The sequence below is a fragment of the Vespula pensylvanica genome, chromosome 22 (assembly GCF_014466175.1).
Source record: "Vespula pensylvanica isolate Volc-1 chromosome 22, ASM1446617v1, whole genome shotgun sequence".
Classification (NCBI taxonomy): Eukaryota; Metazoa; Arthropoda; class Insecta; order Hymenoptera; family Vespidae; genus Vespula; species Vespula pensylvanica.
Window position 1 is genome coordinate 3,651,126 of NC_057706.1, and position 18,453 is coordinate 3,669,578.

The following is an 18,453-nucleotide window of genomic DNA, read 5'->3' on the forward strand; positions in this document are numbered from 1 at the left end:
AAAACGATTAATTATCGTCTCGTTTGACCATACTATTCATGCCCAATCAAGATCTGTATAGTTTTTATACTTTTTCGTAAACTGCAGTCGGAGCTTCATGTGCACCTTGTAAGAAAAGATTTCTTTATTTTTGCACGTCCTCTTAGATTCACTTCTCGTAATGCGTTACGAACTGTTTCTGCAGTCATGTCAATGTTGGTATATAACTAAATCTTTTCGCATTTATTTAGTATTATCAATGTTATCGTTGCATATCGACTACATGATCAATTGCTTTGAGTAGCGGATTTTTGTTATAATGCTAAATTATTCTCTGATATGATGAATAATAACCAGGATTTTGTACATGTGACCTTTGTAATCGTTAATTTACAACGGTTCATAGTTTGCGAGAGTATAGTTTGATTCAAGTTTGGAAGTATAAAGCAATTTATTTTATATATAAGAATTCGATTTTCAATAATTCAAATTGCATCTTAACCGAATTTTGAATAACCTTACTATCATTGTACAATCCATGGACAGTATGTCATCATTCAGGAAATTTATTTGTTCGCCATTTTCTCGGACATAAAATACGACTTAAACCATTATCTATTAAAATACACGATACTTGCAGGTACAATTATCCTTTTGAGGTTGAATTATTGGTGTTAATAAAAGGCTATAGTAATATGCAATTGCGGAAAAATTCGTATTATTCGATAATATAGGCGTTGTTAGTATTGTTTCGTTATAATGTAACATGTAGTGTTACGTCGCATCACTTACGATACGATGGCAAAGTTTTGACTTTCTCGCTATTTGATCGCTGTTCGATCGTTACTTCGATTAATTTAGAGCACTAAAATATTTAATGATTCGATTGACAAATGATGCAATGTATGCTTATGCTTGCGGAGAAGACTTATTGAGGCCGTATACGCAGGTTTCGTTCGTTTCTATTGCCTTGATAGCTTGAGTGAGAGTTCGAATGCTTATGGAATTAATATCGTTTTGCAGACCGACGAGATTCTGGACCGAATCGATAAAGCTTGCTATAACTCTGTCGGAAGTTGTACTGGAAGCATTATTATAAACATTACCAAATGATTCGCCGAAGATAAGAATGAAATCCTAGTTTAACCCTCTCGCTATGCTTCATCAAAGCACCTCGACTAAATCGTGCCAAAAATGTATACGTTGCTCGCAAACAGTCGTCTTCGACGTTCGGATTTATTTCTTACGCCTGAACAACGTCGTTTCGACATATTTTAGACGCAAATAATATAATTCATATATATTATATAAATGAATACACACACAACAATATAATATATAACAATAATAATTTAATTAATAATTGGAAATTGTGGTACAATAATAATACAATAACTTAATAATATAACTCGATACGATGTTTTTTAAAACATGGAATCACGAAAAATCCAACATTACATTCTTCGCATTGGTAATTTGTCGTTGTTGCTACAAACGACACATCTTAAATTATTTTTTCTTTGGGATATATAAAGTGAACGAAAATGTCTTCTGTTGAGTTTTGATGAATAATTATTGTCGGATATAATAAAATGACGGGTTGGTAATTTTTGATATTTTTTAGTGTCTGTTCTGTTAATTTCAATTAAAATTTTGCTATCGATATTGTTTTGTCGGTTTTCAATTTGTATAGACAATATGCATTCTATAAGCATATATCGATCATATGGAAGAAATGTTTTCTATACTATTTAGTTGTCCGGGGTGATTGAATAGTACTGGTTATCATATTAGTCCTGTCTATTGCACCCATCAAATTCGAATCAGTTTCGGTACATCTACAAATTCTTCTGTGTGCATCGTCGAAATTATATAAGCATCTTCCTTATCGTAATATTTTATACGTAAAATGTTTTTAGACGAGCGAAAGCAGGATTTTCCTTTTTGTAATTTTTCGCATTCCTTTCCTCCTCTTCTTTAAGGTACCACACGCATCTGTATCATTTTTATGCAATATATCAAACAAGAGCGGACTTGTATACCAATTGTCTTTACAACATAAAAAGCGTGAACTGTATCTAAATACTGTTCCAGAAAGGACATCACAACACTTTTCGATTTTCTAATATCGTTATGTTGGGATTCTATCGAAGTTCTAGACCTCATATAAATAATGAAATCCTGGATATAACCCGTCTTACAGACACAAAGAACGAACGATTTTATGCCAAATGAATTTCTTTTCGATGGAATAAATTGTTTGTAATAGTCTTTCTACATAGGTTGCGATAAAGATAAAATGTATAATTTATCAATTATGTTTCAGATTTTCTTGTAGATGATCGAAATTGCATGCACTATCATCACTAAACTGTAACATTTGTAGCAGTTATAAGTGGCGGGCTCTGCTTATTATTTTGTACTAGCTATTATATTATTGTTATTTTTTATCACCAATAATTGTTTGTCTTTTCAACAATATACTCTACCAACTTTTCGTAAACAAACAACTGAAAATAATTTATAATTTTCCATGAATAATTTATTTCTGTTTGAATACCTGAATTTTATATGGTTGTAAAATAATGAATTATAAAATAATGAATTTTGGGGCTAAATTTTTCTCTTGTCCATATATATGGGTACTGGATACGGTATATAAAAATCACTAATATGGAGTAATGAAAAATATCTTCAAATAGCATTAGGAGAGAGGAATGTATCACATAGCATATTATTTAGTGAACACAAAAAAGGACAGTTCTTTTCCAGTATTTATTTTGCCCAGTTCAGAGTATTTAAAACAGGGTTACGCGTTACACCTTCCATGATGGTTACAAGTTAGTTCAGATGATCTAATCTTCATGAAGCAATTCCATATTATTTGATTTATATAATTTTGGAATTGTGGCAACAATGCCATCCAGCGTGTTTAATTGGCACATTTCAATAATCGATATAGTCACTAGGACATCTTTTTGTCGTGGCTTCGTTTTCATTATCGATTCGTGCCACATATATCTCTATTTAATCTTAATAAAGTGATAAGAAGTTATATCGTGTAAGCTACTATCTTCCAGCATTGTCCAATTAGTTTTTTTTAATTGGTTATGATTCCAAGGATTAAGTAATTAAAATATAATATAAAAAGGAAAATATAAGTAGAAATATAAAAAGGAATTAATCCTTAGAAGAAAATAATTATGGGATATGATAGTAAAAGATAAGTCAACGATTTCAGATACTACATGGATAACCAAGACTAGTAAAATAAAAGCAACTAGTAGCTTACTTATAAAGAATGTCTATCTCATACATATACGAAATGCTATGAGTGCAAAGGAAGATTGGGTTGCTTTACAAGAGTATCATCAAAAATCATTTTTACCAAGTAAGGTTTTATTATTAAAAAATCTATGTAGTCTAAAGCTTCAAGAAGGCGAAAGTATATTAATTCTATGATAGAGACAAATAATCAATTAGAGGCATTAGGCGAATTAAAGAAAAGCCGATTAAAGGAAATCTTAAAATCATTCGTAGCAATGATTTTAAGTAGTTTACCAGAATTATATAATAATCTTATAAATGGATTTGGAAGCAGACCAGAAAAAGACGTAGCGTTTAGTTTGAAGATAAATTCATAGAGGAATATCGACTAGAGACACAGAAAATCGATATGAATGAGAAAAGATTAAATATTCAAAGTGGAAACAAGCCAAAAATAGCAGAGAAGACCAACTTGATCAGGTATTTTTTCTGTAAAAGAAGAAGACGTTTAAAAAAATATCCACTGAAATTATAAATCATGGAAGAACAAATTTGAAAAAAGCGAACAAACTAATCTATATAGTAATCTTTGTAAAAGAACAAATACATATGAAAAGAGTATATGGTATATAGATTCCGAAGCTACGATATATAGAACTAATAACCTTTCGAGCAATTTAAAAGATAAGGATGAAGTGTATATGGTGAACGGTAAGCCATTGCAGGCAGGGGTACAAGTACGATTAAATGTCTGTGAAATTTTTGAAAAGAAAGAGTTATAAAAATAAAAAATGTTTAATATATACCAGAATTCTACAAAAATTTATTATTTGAAAACGAATTGAAAATGATGGTTTTAAAATTAATTTTATAATTAATCAATACACAATAACCGATTATAAAAAAATAATTGCGATAGCAAATTCTGTGGGAAAATTATCCAAATTGCAGATGAATCATAAAAATTCAATGACCTTGATTAAACATAAGGATTTTTGCATTCTCACAGGAGATTTTTGCATAGTTCAAGAAATTAGGACATGAGAATCTGAATAATATAAAATATTTATTAAAGGACCTCCAATCAAGGTGAAAATAAAGAACTGTGGGTCAAAAAGAACAAGAAAATTAGCATTTCCAAAAGATTCAAATAGAGAAACAAAAGAGGTATTTAACTTGATATACACATATTTATGCGAACTTATGCAAATCACGATGTCAGGAGGAAAACGGTATGTATTCGCATTAAAGAGTGTTCATTACCTTTCCTTTAAAGCGTATCTCACTTCAGCGATAAATATTGACAAAATATGAATGACTAACGTAAATAATGAATAATGTCCCCTCTACGTGGCTACCGTATCAGTATATAAGCTTATATAGGTTATACTCTCTTTACGCGTAACATAGAATCAGTTTTGTAGTGGATAGTGGACGTGCGTTTTCTATATATGATATTAGATACGATATTAGAACAAACTGGTAAAATAGAAAGCTACTGAATTATATACGTGGACAACATCTTAATTTCATTAAAAGTTATAAATGAAATTGCATGAGTAGAAAAGAAATTTTAAATTCGTTCATTATTTCACAACTTGGAAGTATAAAGAATTATTCAACTATTCAAGTCATAAGGTATTAAAATGATAATTTCTAGATATTTCAAAGAAGGTACATAAATCAAATTCTAGATATGCACGGATTGAGAAAATCAAAAGCATCCAGTATATCGTCAGATATAGATCAAAACAACAAACTTCTACAGAATAATAAATAACTGCAAAACTTGAACGGGAGATGTATTTAGCTGTGTCTATACTCCCTGGTATAGGGACAAGTGTTATTATATGAAGTAGAAAATTAAAAAATCTAACAGTAGTTAATTGAAACAAAGCTACAAGGATTTCTCGTTATCTTATACAATAAAGTATAAACTGTGATTAGGATACGATGCAAAGGAAGCAGAATTAGTAAAATATGCGGACATAAATTGGGCAGAAGAAAGAACTCGTAGAAAATCTAATAGAAAATATTTATTCAAATATTAAGTTAAAAATATTAGTTGGGTTTGAAGAAGTAAATTTGCGTAATTCTTTCCTTAAGCGAAACAGAGTATATGAGTTTAAGTGAATTCTGTAAAGAAACTTATAATTCAAAAGATTGTTGCAATATTTTCAAGAAGAAATAAAAGAGAACTATTGTAATTATATGAAGATAACTGAAGTTGTATAGAATTGGCAAAAACTCAAAAGTTCAGTAGGACATAGACACTATATACCATTTTATAAGAGATCTCAAGGAAAATAGAATGATTGATTTGATATATTCCAATAATAATTATACATCGTCAGATATGATAACAAAACCGGTTAGCTCAACAAGATTAATGGAATTCTTAACAAATTATGGATGGATAATAATAGAGAATGCTGATCTTGAGAAGTGTTGGAAGAAAGACAATAATGCCATCCGTAGTGTAACTAATTGGCAATTTTCAATAGTCTATATAAACAATAAATATTTCTCTTTTTTCTATTCTTGTTCTCATTAACATTCCCGTGCAACACATATCTATATTTGGACTTAATAAAATGATAAAAAGTTACACTGTATAAGCTGCTATCCTCCATTACTATTCAATTAGTTTCTCCCAACATGATGCAATGAAAATTATGAGCTAGGAGTTCACGATTTTTCTACATGTCTTCTACAAGCATGTCAGTAGGGATTCTAATATAACATAATATCAAGTTGAATCAAAAGAATTTTTCAAGCATTTCTTGAAAAGTAAACTTGCCTTTTTTAGATGCATACCAAATTCAAGTTGATATTGGTCCGAATGAAACTGTGATTTATTCGTCATGATAAAGGAATTAGAAAAACCTACAATGTTCTTGACATTAACTAATAATAATTAGCCAATGGGATAAATTATTTTAGTAACGCTCTAATCAAAGAAGGAAGAACTTCTAAAAAATTCAACTTCCATTGTAGGAAATATATAAAAAACGTGCAGTTTTATAGATACATGAAATGTATTTTTCCTAGTCCTGGAAATTATTTCTGTTATTCTATATCTAGACATCCATTAATGAATTTTTTAAACATTTTTAGTATCCACTTTTACCCTTGGGTCTATATGTTATAAAATTTAATTTATTACCTACTTATATACATAAATATATGTACAAGACCATGGTATATAAAAGTGATAGTATACATTGCAAACTAATAAGCGATTGGTTTGTTAAATTAGAATTTTAATTAGAATTTAAATGTAATTGCAGAGAGGATAAATTAGTTGATCAGATTTGTTTACATCTATATAATAAAGAATAACTGACGGAAACATTTAATCATTTTTGTATTACGATTGCCATTGTGTTTCATGTTGTTTCTAAAATTTCTACGTCTCGAGCATTTAAAATATAAAAATAACTACAAATTTTTTAAAAATTTAACAATCTCAATGTCTCGGACATTTATTCCCATTGACATGAGGAGCAGAATATGTATTTCCTTATTTTGGGAATTATTGTCCAAAGTAGAATCATTTGTCCGAAGCTTATTAAAATAATATTATAGAAAATTAATAATATTATAGAGTATTTACTTATAGAGTATTTAATTGATAATACTATTAGAGTATTTAATTAATAATACTTATAGATTATTATAGATTAATTATATTAACAATACTATTAATGTTATGGTATTAATAGTACTGTTAATATAATTAAATTTGTAGATCCTCTACAGAGTGAAAGAATTACATGATATTAAGGCTATGAGTCTTATCTTTTAATCTATTTTTTACGTCTATGAGTCTATGAAGAAATTTGAGAAAAAATGCATGAATTCTCAAAAAGATTGGAGCTCCAAATTAAGACTATGTTATGTTATAATTCTGACGGTATCGGATACTCGTCTGAAAATTGTAAATCTCGTATATTGGGACTGATAAATGCATTTAGTTCAGTTATATACTCTCAAATGTAGCGCTTGCCGAGGGCGAAATACTTTTTCGCGTAGTATAAATCTATCGATGTACCGATCGATTACACTGTGTAGTTATTAAATTAAATTATTAAATAGATAGATATGAAATGTTGGGTTTTTAAATGAATATTAAAAATCTTGTATATTTTCCTAAAAAATGTTTATTTAATCAAAGTAGGCTCCATTTGTTTCAATACACTTTTCCAACGAGTTTTTAATGCCATTCTCAAAGAAGTTTTGGTCTTTTAAGTCGACAACTTCTACTATGGAAGTTTTATGATTCTCTTCATTTTCGAAGTGTCTATTGCCTAAAAACAATTCGAAATGTTTCAAGAAATGATAGTCCGTTGGAGGTAGGTCGGGTGGATTTTGCAAAAGTTTATACTTTATGTCAGTTAATTTTGCAATTATCTGTTGCGATGTATGCGGTGGAACTTTGTCGCGTATTATTTTTAATTTTTTCTACATTTGATTAATGTACTAATAGTATTTCTCAGTAGTAATGCCAAATTCGTTCTTTAGTTCGTAGGAATGAGAAATAAATTTTTTCACTTACATTCTACCAAACTGTCATTACAATTTTTCTTGGGTAAAATGATGATTTTGGAACATAAGTGTTCGGGCCATCGATCAGATTTTTCTTTATTATCATCAAAAATCCATAATACATCTGTTTAATCAATTCAGCAGTTTATATTGCTAAATCAATTCGTGTTATCCATTTATCCATTTTTTAAATCTTTCTAATTGCGGAAAGGTGTCCTTCATTCTGACAACAATTTTTCTTGTTGTTACATTTGCCTCAATTTGCATCAATGAGAGAAAACTTCGGTCTTCCAAAAATTTCAATCTCTAGAATGAAATTTTTCACATTAATGTTGAACTTTTCTTTGGTTTACAGCGTCCTCTCTAAATTCCTGGTTTATATTGTGTGTGGCTTTTGCAGCATTATTGTCAAATTCGAACTCGTACAAAAAAAATTACACGTATATCAGTAGAGTTCGTTCTTATTCAAAAATCAAAATAAATAACTAAGATAAACAACTCTGCTGAAATCTTTTTTGACGAACTATATCATTCTGACAATAGTCAATATGATTCTTAAAGAGATTATATCATAAACAAAAACATAATGGAAGCATAACGAAATATTTATATGTAATTAAAATTCGATATTTCATATGCACCAACCTAATAGAAGTGTCATGATATTTGCCGATTATCCAATGTTGGTACAATTGTGAAGAAAATCTGTATTTTTTCCAGTATAGATTATAAAATCTAATATATAGTTCGTGGTATAATAGCAAAGTATAAATGATTTTATACTGAATCTGCTTCTTTTGTAAAGACTAAATTGTTTAAAGTAATATCGGCCTTGTAAGAACAAAAAAATTCTCCTTAATGCACACATCTTTGTATGGATAGAATGATTGCAAGAAACAAATCTTGAATGAATTAACTATCGGTCGTATCTTTATTAATGGATCATCATTATTATTATTATTAAAACGTAGCATTTGCAATAATATCATATCTGTCTCTTACCATTATTTTATAAAAAATGTTTTTCAACCAATTTTTGGCGTTAACATTGTGATGGCTAAAAATCTATACATGTTACATGTAGGTGATCCAAGAATGTATATGCGAATGCCTTGTATATACTCCATAAATTTGAAATAATTGTTCTTCTTTTATGTGATGTGTGATACCAACTCTTCTGAAAAGAAAAGTTGAAAAATACCCAACGATGTGGATTTGACAGTTAAATTTCCTTCTACTTCAGAATTTTAATAGCTTCATGGATTTGAAATTACGCTTCGATTGCGATAACGTTGAAAATATAATATTTCATTCAAATGAAAATTCTCCATATTCGAATTTGAGTCTGAATTATCCTTATTTGTAGATGTACTCAGTACTCCGAGCTATTGTAAATTTTTCGTTTTACATCTAATTATTTCATTATTGATGATTCAGTATTCTCCATATCTTTGGAATAAGAATATCACCGTCAGTACTGCATGTGGAGGCAGAGTCAAATCCGATATCTTGATAACTAAATAACCCCATCGCCGAAAGTTCACGAGAAATCTTAGCATCATTCCGGTTAATGTCTACTACGAACAATTTATCAGTATATTCACGTACAATTCCAAGTTGAACGTTAGTAAAAATTACAGTAAATTGTAAGAATGTGCCAGTAGCAATTAGAATTAACTTAACTTCTTTGGAAAGCCAAACATTGTAATTAAAAGAAAGTATATATCGGATATTATATTCTTTAACATATTGATGCCATGAGGGTTATCTGCAACGCCAAGATTAGTAGAATATTGTACATTTTTTTTTATATCTCCATTTTTCTTCTTGGAATATGTCCAAGATGGACATTTAATAAAGTTGGCAGATACATTTAATAAAGTGTATTTATATCACGTAGATTTTCTCTCATTAGAGAAGATCTTTATAATACGTAAGAAGAATTGTTTTAACTTATATTCTAAGGAGATCTTTTGGGTGTTTGCTTTTTCTTTTGGTTGTAATCTTCTTAGTATATTTTCTAAGTAATAACTTCCTTACTGGAATATTTGGGTGATTTCTTAGTCTTTATTTGTATTTAGCGCACATGTTGGTTATTTCCTGTTCTACTGATTTGATCTTGAGATCTTTACGAATTTGTTCGTTGCGGATGTACCAGGGAGCATTAACTATTGTCCTCAGGATAATGGATTGCATTGCTTCCAGTTTAGCTATGTAACCTTTTGTTGCTGTTCCTCATATAACGATTTAATATGTCCAAATTGGTTTGATTATAGTTTTGTATATTAATAGCTTATTGTTTATGTTTAGTTTCGAATTTTTATTTATAAGCCAGTACATATTCCGTCTTCCTATGCAGATTTGTTCTATTTTAGCTCTTATATATTGTTTTCATGTTAGTCTTGTATTCGTGTGAATACTTAAGTATTTCATTGTATTTGTTTTAGCATTTACTTTTATTTTCCATAGTTTTAACCACCGCTTGATTTATATGATATGTTGCTGAAGTGAAAGGTGTGCTCATATAGGGTCTTTGTGAGTAGCTAGGGTAGCCTTGTCGTCCGCAAACGTGAATATTATAGTATCATGTGTAGTGGAAACATCTGCAGTAAATAAAGTCTATAAAATAGAGCCCAGAACACTTCCCTGGGAACACCAGCTTCAATATTAAATGCCTTTAAATAAGAGTTCTGGACTTTAACAAAAAATGATCTATCTTCTAGGTATGATTTAAGTAGTTAGTAAAAGGACAGAGGAAAATTTTGTTTGATTTTAGATAGGAGGCCTTCATGCTACACTTTGTCAAATTCTTTCTCTATGTCTAGAAACAGAGCAGTACAATATTCTTTACTCTCAATAGCCGATATTATTGTGTTTGTCATTCGATGAATTTGTTCGATCGTAGCGAATTTGTTTCTAATGCCAAATTGGTGAGGAGGTATTAACTTATTATCATTGATTAGTATTTTCATTCTGCGTAGGATTAGCTTTTCTAGGAGTTTTGGCATTAGAGGAAGAAGGGAAATCAGCCTGTATAAAGATGGTAAGTGAGGAGTCTTTTTTTGACTTTGCAAGCATAATAATCTAAGTTCTTTTTCAAAAAGCTGGGAAAAATTTTAATTTTAAGGCTGCATTAAAAATTATGGTGAGCACCCTTGTTGCCCGTGGTGGTAGCTCCTTCAGTATCTTCCCTCTAATCAAGTCAGCTCCAGGCGACTTATTGCTTTGTGTTTCATTAATAAACTTAGTGACCTCCTTGGCTGAGGTTGGAGTCACGTTTTCAATGCAGTTTGATACATTTGCTAGCGAAGAGTATTGGTCAGGAGAAACTACAGAAAAGATAGTTACGTTTGGTTTAAATGTATTATGAAGGTAGCTTGTGAAAACTTTTTCTGTGGCACTTTTTGCCTGGGTGGAGTTTTCCTTCTTGATAGCTGGTAGAGGGATGATTGGCCGTTTAAGTCTTCTAGTAATTTTCTAGAGTGAATAGTTCGTATCGCTATTTGGTGATAGATTTATAATGTATGTATGGAATTCTTCATTGCAGTGGTTTTGTATTAATTGTTTAACTTCTTTAATAATCGTGTTTAGTCTCCTTTTGTTGTGTTTTTTTATTTTTATCAGGCACTTTTCATTTTACGTTTCGCTTTAATTTGTTGCAATATGAAGTCAGAGTAGAAGAAATATTTTATATTATTTTCTTCTTGTTTGATAGCAACCCAGTATGCTTGTTTTATTGTATCTATAAAATTTTTTACCACTGACTCTATTTGATCAGGAGTTTTTAGAGATATGTTATAATTTGTGTGTTCTTCTAGATATTCTTTAAATTTGGTTCAGTTAGTGGTTTTGTTACATATGTATAATGTTGTTTTTGTAAGTGATGGTTTTTGTAAAAGATGAAGTAATATTGGAGAGTGATTAGAGAAAAGGTCTAGATAGAATTGTGTTTTGAAGCGCGTCTTGTATATCCCTTTAATTACAGCGAAGTTTAATAGATCTGGAATTTTTCCTTGAGCAGTTGGCCAGTAAGTTGGTTCACCAGTAGATAATGTATCTAACGATAGACTCCTTATTGCATGGTGTAGGATTTTGCCTCTAGGTGAAGTTGTTTTGGAGCCCCATTGAGTCTTTTTGGCATTGTAATGAATTTATTCACCTGCAATGAATTTATTCCCTAGTACTTTACGGAAGTTTACGTATTGTTGGATGGATATATTTTCATTAGCAGGAGACTGTAATACTGCCGATAGTGTTATGTTTTCGTGTATTATATTGATCGTTACAACTGTAATATGTATTTGCGAGTCAACAATCGAGCAAAGAAGAAGGTGTTCAATTTCCTGTTTTATGATTATAGCTACGGGCTATCCCGAAAGGATATCTATTATCATAAATATTGTAGTGTGGGATTTTAATGTAGTTTTTTTCGCTGAGATGTGTTTCTGCTATGAGTATCACGTCAATTTTGTTAGAGTGTAGGAAGATTTTCAGTTCTTGAAATCTTTGATATAACCCGTTTGCGTTCCAAATTGCAATTTTTAGTGAATCTATTTTATTTGTTATTCTTGTTTAAGATAGATGTTAAAAGTTCTAACATTTTGTTGTGATCGTTGAGTTAGGAGATGGTTTTGTTGAATAAGTATGTTGGATATTACTTCTGAGTTTTTAGCTGTAATTATCAATAAGTTTTAATTTCAGGCATTTCAAACTCAGTAACATTATTTACATTCGTTATTAACGTCTCCCGCGATCAAGTTACATCTGCTTATATCCTATTGCTTGCATTTAACTATGGCCCTACGAAGAAATTGTTGCTGAAGTTTGCAGAGGTAATTTTGTTTGGTTAATTAAAGTTTTCAAAAGCTGATTTGTGTTTAAGTTCAGGATAGAGTTTTTGCTGTAACTGTTTCCTAATTATACAACCTTTGTAACTTGCTGGGTGATTTCCCTGATAATTAAAGCATTTAACATTGCTTACTTTGCCTGTATGTGGACAGCTCGAGGTCCAGTGCTTACCTGCGTATTTAACGCATGCTGGAGTTTTATTACAGTAATTCTTGGTATGGCCATGGTTTTGACAAAGTAAACATTGCGGAATATCTCTTTTTGTTTTGGGAAATTCGAAGAAAACTATCGTGTTAAGCAGCCTATCGATTTTGTATATATCTTTGTTATTATTATTCGGTTCGAGGTCGATGAAGAATAGTGGCAGCAGTTGCTTTGTATCACGTTTAATTATGTTGTTTATTTGTCTTATCTGATGATTCATTTTTTTTTAATTCATCAATTATAATACCAGTATCTATTCTGGGATCTAAGTACTACCTTTTAACTTTTGTCTTTTTTTGGCTGATAGGTATAAAAATTTGCGTTCTTCTCTTTTAGGGCCTTAGTGACCTTTCTGTAGGTGTCAGAGGTATTATCTTTCACTTTAACGTGATTATCCTTTAGTTGCTTTAAAGTGTACTCGTCTTTAGTTATTTCTTTCAAAAGATCAATTAGCGGTGCAATGACCTGAGCTTCTATATATATTGATGGGGGTTTCGGCTATGGATTATTCCTTTCCGTTCTATCGTTCCTTGGAAGTACTTCATCTACTTCTTGTAGTTTGTTAAATGAATTGCTTACTGGTATTTTGCTTAGCTATTTATCATGTGGTTCGCCCAGATCTGCTAGGGATAAGTAGCTATTTAATGTGTTGAATTTTTGTTTCTTTGCAGCATCGTATTTAGTGTTAGGGTTATCGATATCCATTAGACTTGTCAAAGTTTCTAGTCTCCGGGTTATCGATTGATTGTTAATGGTATAATTTTTGCCTCTTTTGTTAATAAATAACTTTAGATTATCATTTTGCACCATTAGTAACTCAAACTTGCCGTAACGGCAAGTTTGTTTATCATTCACTATCACAAGCTGACAGAGAATACGCAGACCTCCAAATAAAAAGATAATTATAGGTTCGCGTAAACCTATAATTATTAAACTTCGAGAAAAACAAGAATCTTCATCGAAAATAATTTGACTTCATAAATTCAAATTGAATTATGTTTAATATGCAACATTAAATTTGAAATAACAATCAAATCTTTAAATTAAGTTAATATATCTCATTCTATTTAGACATATCTTTATCAACTAGACATCTTTAAAATCATATGCTCTTCTTTCAATGTTATAAAAGATTTCATTCAGTTTTGCATATCATCCATAAAGAATTTATTGCCCTATAGAGAAGAGAAATCAAGGTTATTATCGATTTTAAAAGATTTCCAGTTCAGTTTTTATAGTTTCTGAATATGTTTCTATATGTGTATGTGTGTATATGTATCTGTACTTTGTGTGTGTGTGTGTGTGTGTGTATAAATTAATATTATTATATGAAATTCTTATATTTAATGAGAATAATATAAATACAAATGATTATATTGTAAGAATGGAAACAAAGTTCTTTGGTTATTATTATTCACATAAAAGTTTTATTCTTATTAATATTATCAATATTAATAAAATGTTATAAATTTAATTTTTTTATGAAAGAAACTAGAAAAAGTATTGATCTTCTTTAGGAAAAATTTTATATGCAATTCATTTATCTTTCTCTCAGTATGTCTTGTTAAGTGTTATTTAATTTATTCATATTAAAATTTTTTGTTTTATTGAAGAGACTGTGTCTAAATTTTGATAGCCAAATTGAGTATATAATAAACTCTGTGTACTTGAGTTGTCTTATATTAATGTAAACAATATAAATCTTTATACTGTATATATATGAAATATATTTAGTTGTACATATACTATAAAGATATTGTAAATATAAATGATATATCAATTTTCGTGTATTATAAGAATATTAGAAATTTTATTTTTATTGTATTTAACATTACTTTTATTTTTTGAATATTATTTATATCTACATATCCTTTTTTTACGAGTAATCTTGTTTTATGTATGTGTATTATTTTATTATTTGTAATTCTAATGAAAAGTTAAATCCTATTAATTTTATCGTAGTTAATGAAATAATAGTAAATCTATAATTTTATTAGAAAATAATAGACTGTAAATATTATTCATATTTTTCAGAGAACCATAAATGCAATCTGAGCTATGACGAGTAATAATCGTTACAATGGAATTTGTATAGGTTTTACATCTTATTTAGAATCAGTACATCATGGAAAATTATCAAGAATTGTATGGAGGAATTAAGTAAAAAGTAACTAAATGTTTACATTTTATTGTCTTATTTTACAATTTTTTATATCATTATAAATTTAATAAAACTTTTTTTCATTCTTTTTCAGATTATCATTACTTTCCAAGTAAATTTACTATAATTTCAATCAACTTCGTTTCTATTACTTTTCGATGTCAATCTATCACATTCGGGATCTATTATGGATCGATCAATTTCCTTCATTATCAACTTACAACGCGAAAATGTATTTAAGAGCCACTGTAGAACATCTTAAGTGGTGAGTAAATAAATTTAAATTCCACCAGCATTTATGGCGAGGACGAAAGGTCCGAATTGATATGAGTTACAGATAGTAATTTTTTCAATAATTTATTGACGGCCATGATCATAAGCAATTCATTTCAGATTTACTTATATGTGGTTTTATTTTATATTACAATTTTCATTTTTTATGTTTTTTCATTATCTGTTTATTGTGTATACTTATTGCGTAAGATAGTTTAATAGGTCTTCGTATTTTATTGATTCGAGTCGTTTAATTAACATAACAATTAATTAATGCTTCTTTTGTATGTATTTGTTTACGATATTGGTGGTGATCATTTATTTAACCAATTTCTTCGAAAAAATGCATATAATGTGGTTTACATTATATATATTGTTTGGTCTATTTAATCTGGATCTACTTTGGTATATCTATATTTTACCTCTAATCTATGTTTACCATAAAGTGAACAAAAAGGCAAATGTGACGAATAAATTTTGAAATATTTATATATATATATATATATATATATAATATTTCATTATTTTGACTGAGAAATAAACCACATTATGATAAATGTAAAAATATTTGTTTATTAGTAATATTATCAAGTGATACCCCAAATCAATTTACTCTTCTACACAGTAAGAAGTGCATATGCTACAAGGAAATAAGTTTAATGTGCAATATTGTCCCTTGACAGTTCAATCGCTAATTGTTATTTGTCCAGGTCTTTCGGCCAATATCATTTACCATAAAAATTATATTTAATAAAAATTTGTTACTATGCATCGTTCAGATATTATCGTATAAACACACAGATACACACGCACGCGCAACAAATATACAGAATATGGACCTTGATATTTATCTCACTTTACTAGTTAATATAAATAATTAGAAAATTGTGAGACATTTTTTCTTAAATTTTACTTCTAAATATTTCAATCTATACTGGTATTTTTACTATCAAGATGAACAATAATTGGACGTATTATATTAATGATTTGTTCTTCTTGTGATCTCAATATTTCTGCATTTATTATCTTTTATTACTAACATAGATTACTTCATTAGAGTATATTTTATTACATTGCTTGATTGGAAATTGTGTCAGCAATAAAAATATTCATTGACAAATAAAATTAAAATTATATTTATTATCATAACTATTATTATTATAGTTATTATAATTATTATGGGATTATTCGAGATATATACAGAACACGAGGCTTTGTAAAGCAATAAAAGAATATATTTTTAAATTAAAGTAAAAATACAGTGATGCAGCCTTCTGACTGTTCGATCGTGCATTTTTTATTAAAAGAAAAAAGAACCAATGTGTCTTGTCTTTCATTACTTTCGTATCGGTTCGGTCTTTTATCATTGTGTGTCTTTCTTAATTTATCATTTGTTTAACATTTGTCTCATCTTTTTTTCGACATTAACTACGCTTTTGTCAGTCTGACTACTATAAACGAATACTATTATAAACTGAACAGCACAAATTAGTTGCCAAATTATTAGTCGCTATAAATTATATATGTAGGATATTTTTATATCCTAGTAAATCTACTTAGAAAATATAAAGTAGCGAAACTCGAATCACTAATTCTTATGGTTAAGAAGGATTTTATTGATTAATATATTATAATGATACAACTTTTTCTTTATTCGGTCTATTCAAGACCGTCTGTTATTTTTTTAACTTCGTTTGGTTTACTCAAGATCGCCCTCTGTTGCCCTATTTTTCCATCACCTTTCTCATCCGTGCTCATACATTTGTTCGATACAAACAGGGATAATCGCACAATCTAGCCTTTGAAGTATTAAACGCGGTTTTCTCTTTCTTTGCAAAATTAAGCTTTGCATTCTTCTAATAGGCTAAGTAGGCTAGTCAGTGATTGAGCGATTTCTAAATATTTCGGTATGAATTTATAGAAGTGACTATATTGTTACGTGTAACCACGCGTTAAAATGTAAAAAAAAAAAAATAAGGGACTAAAACATTAATAACGAAACAAAAACAATTTATATACAATTAACATCTCTTCAAACTCTCTTCAGAAAATATACAGATAACTCGGAACGTTCGCGATTCACATTCTCTTAGGCCAAATTTCCGTTGAAGACAGACGGCATCGATATCTATTAAAATTCTTTAAGTAGCTAGAAACAGCCTTCTGGTTTTGAGTTCTTAACTCCTCCAAGGAGATTCATAATACTGCCCTTCCTCCGTAGGATTTCTTCCGATTTTTTCGTGTTCAAAATATCTATTGACAGCACTTTTCTCGTAGGATCTCTCGTGCTCCGAAGTTCTTGGTCCCAACCTCCAGATCTCCATGAAGTAAAATTCTTGACTTTCTCTCCAGAAGAGGAAGTCCCCTTCTAGACACATTTTCATCATAGAGCACCATAGGCATGCAGAGGCGATAGGCTACTATAGGCTTATCCTATTCGATGACCGACCTGGCATTCACTCTTAGAACAAACTCATTCCGGAAAACAAACTATGATTTAAGAATTCCTGAAAATCGGTTGTACTTTTTTATTTCTTCTTTCTTCGTTCCCAAATTGCCCATAAATTATATTTTTTCTTTCTTCATTTTTTTTTTCTTTCGCATTTTCCCCACTCGTCCCAGATTTTATATCTTCTCCGGAAACTGCTAAAACGGGAATTTTATCTGGTAGAATTTTCTAGGAACATATTTTACTTAACTTAATGAATTTTCTTCTCCTTCTCGAACATTAAAATGATACATAACCTCATTCTTATTAAGAAGCTCCTTTCGATACGATCAACATTTGAACTTACTAGGGAAACATCTGAACCTGTATCTATGAAAAAAAGTGCACACTATTATTTGCCCCTCCATGAAAACTCCTGAAATTATTTTTTCCTTGAAGACATGTTACTCTAATTTCTTAACAATGAGCTTGAGGTCTCTTACTTTTATTTGAATTCGACCCCGTTCCTCCCCCAATTCGACCATTTCTAATTTCCCCTTCGTAACGTGTTTAGACATTACGCCTGATAATATCCCTTTAACGTACATGTTCAATATTCTTCAACGTTTTTTTGGTTCTTCTTTTATCATCTCTACTTCGTTCCTGCTGATTTCTGGAAAAGTTTATCCCGACATTCCTCTGCTCCATCCTTTCTCGATGATAGTCTCCTATCCTAGAAAACTAT

General features: G+C 29.7%; 1 long non-coding RNA gene across 1 annotated transcript in view; it reads left to right on the top strand.

Moving 5' to 3' along the window:
* Positions 1 to 18,453, top strand: part of LOC122636502 — a 107,413-nt gene that overhangs the window by 18,820 nt on the left and 70,140 nt on the right. Inside the window, exons 4-5 of the long non-coding RNA XR_006328959.1 lie at positions 14,881 to 15,013; positions 15,102 to 15,272. This is a non-coding gene — a long non-coding RNA (uncharacterized LOC122636502). The remainder of the gene's footprint in view (positions 1 to 14,880; positions 15,014 to 15,101; positions 15,273 to 18,453) is intronic.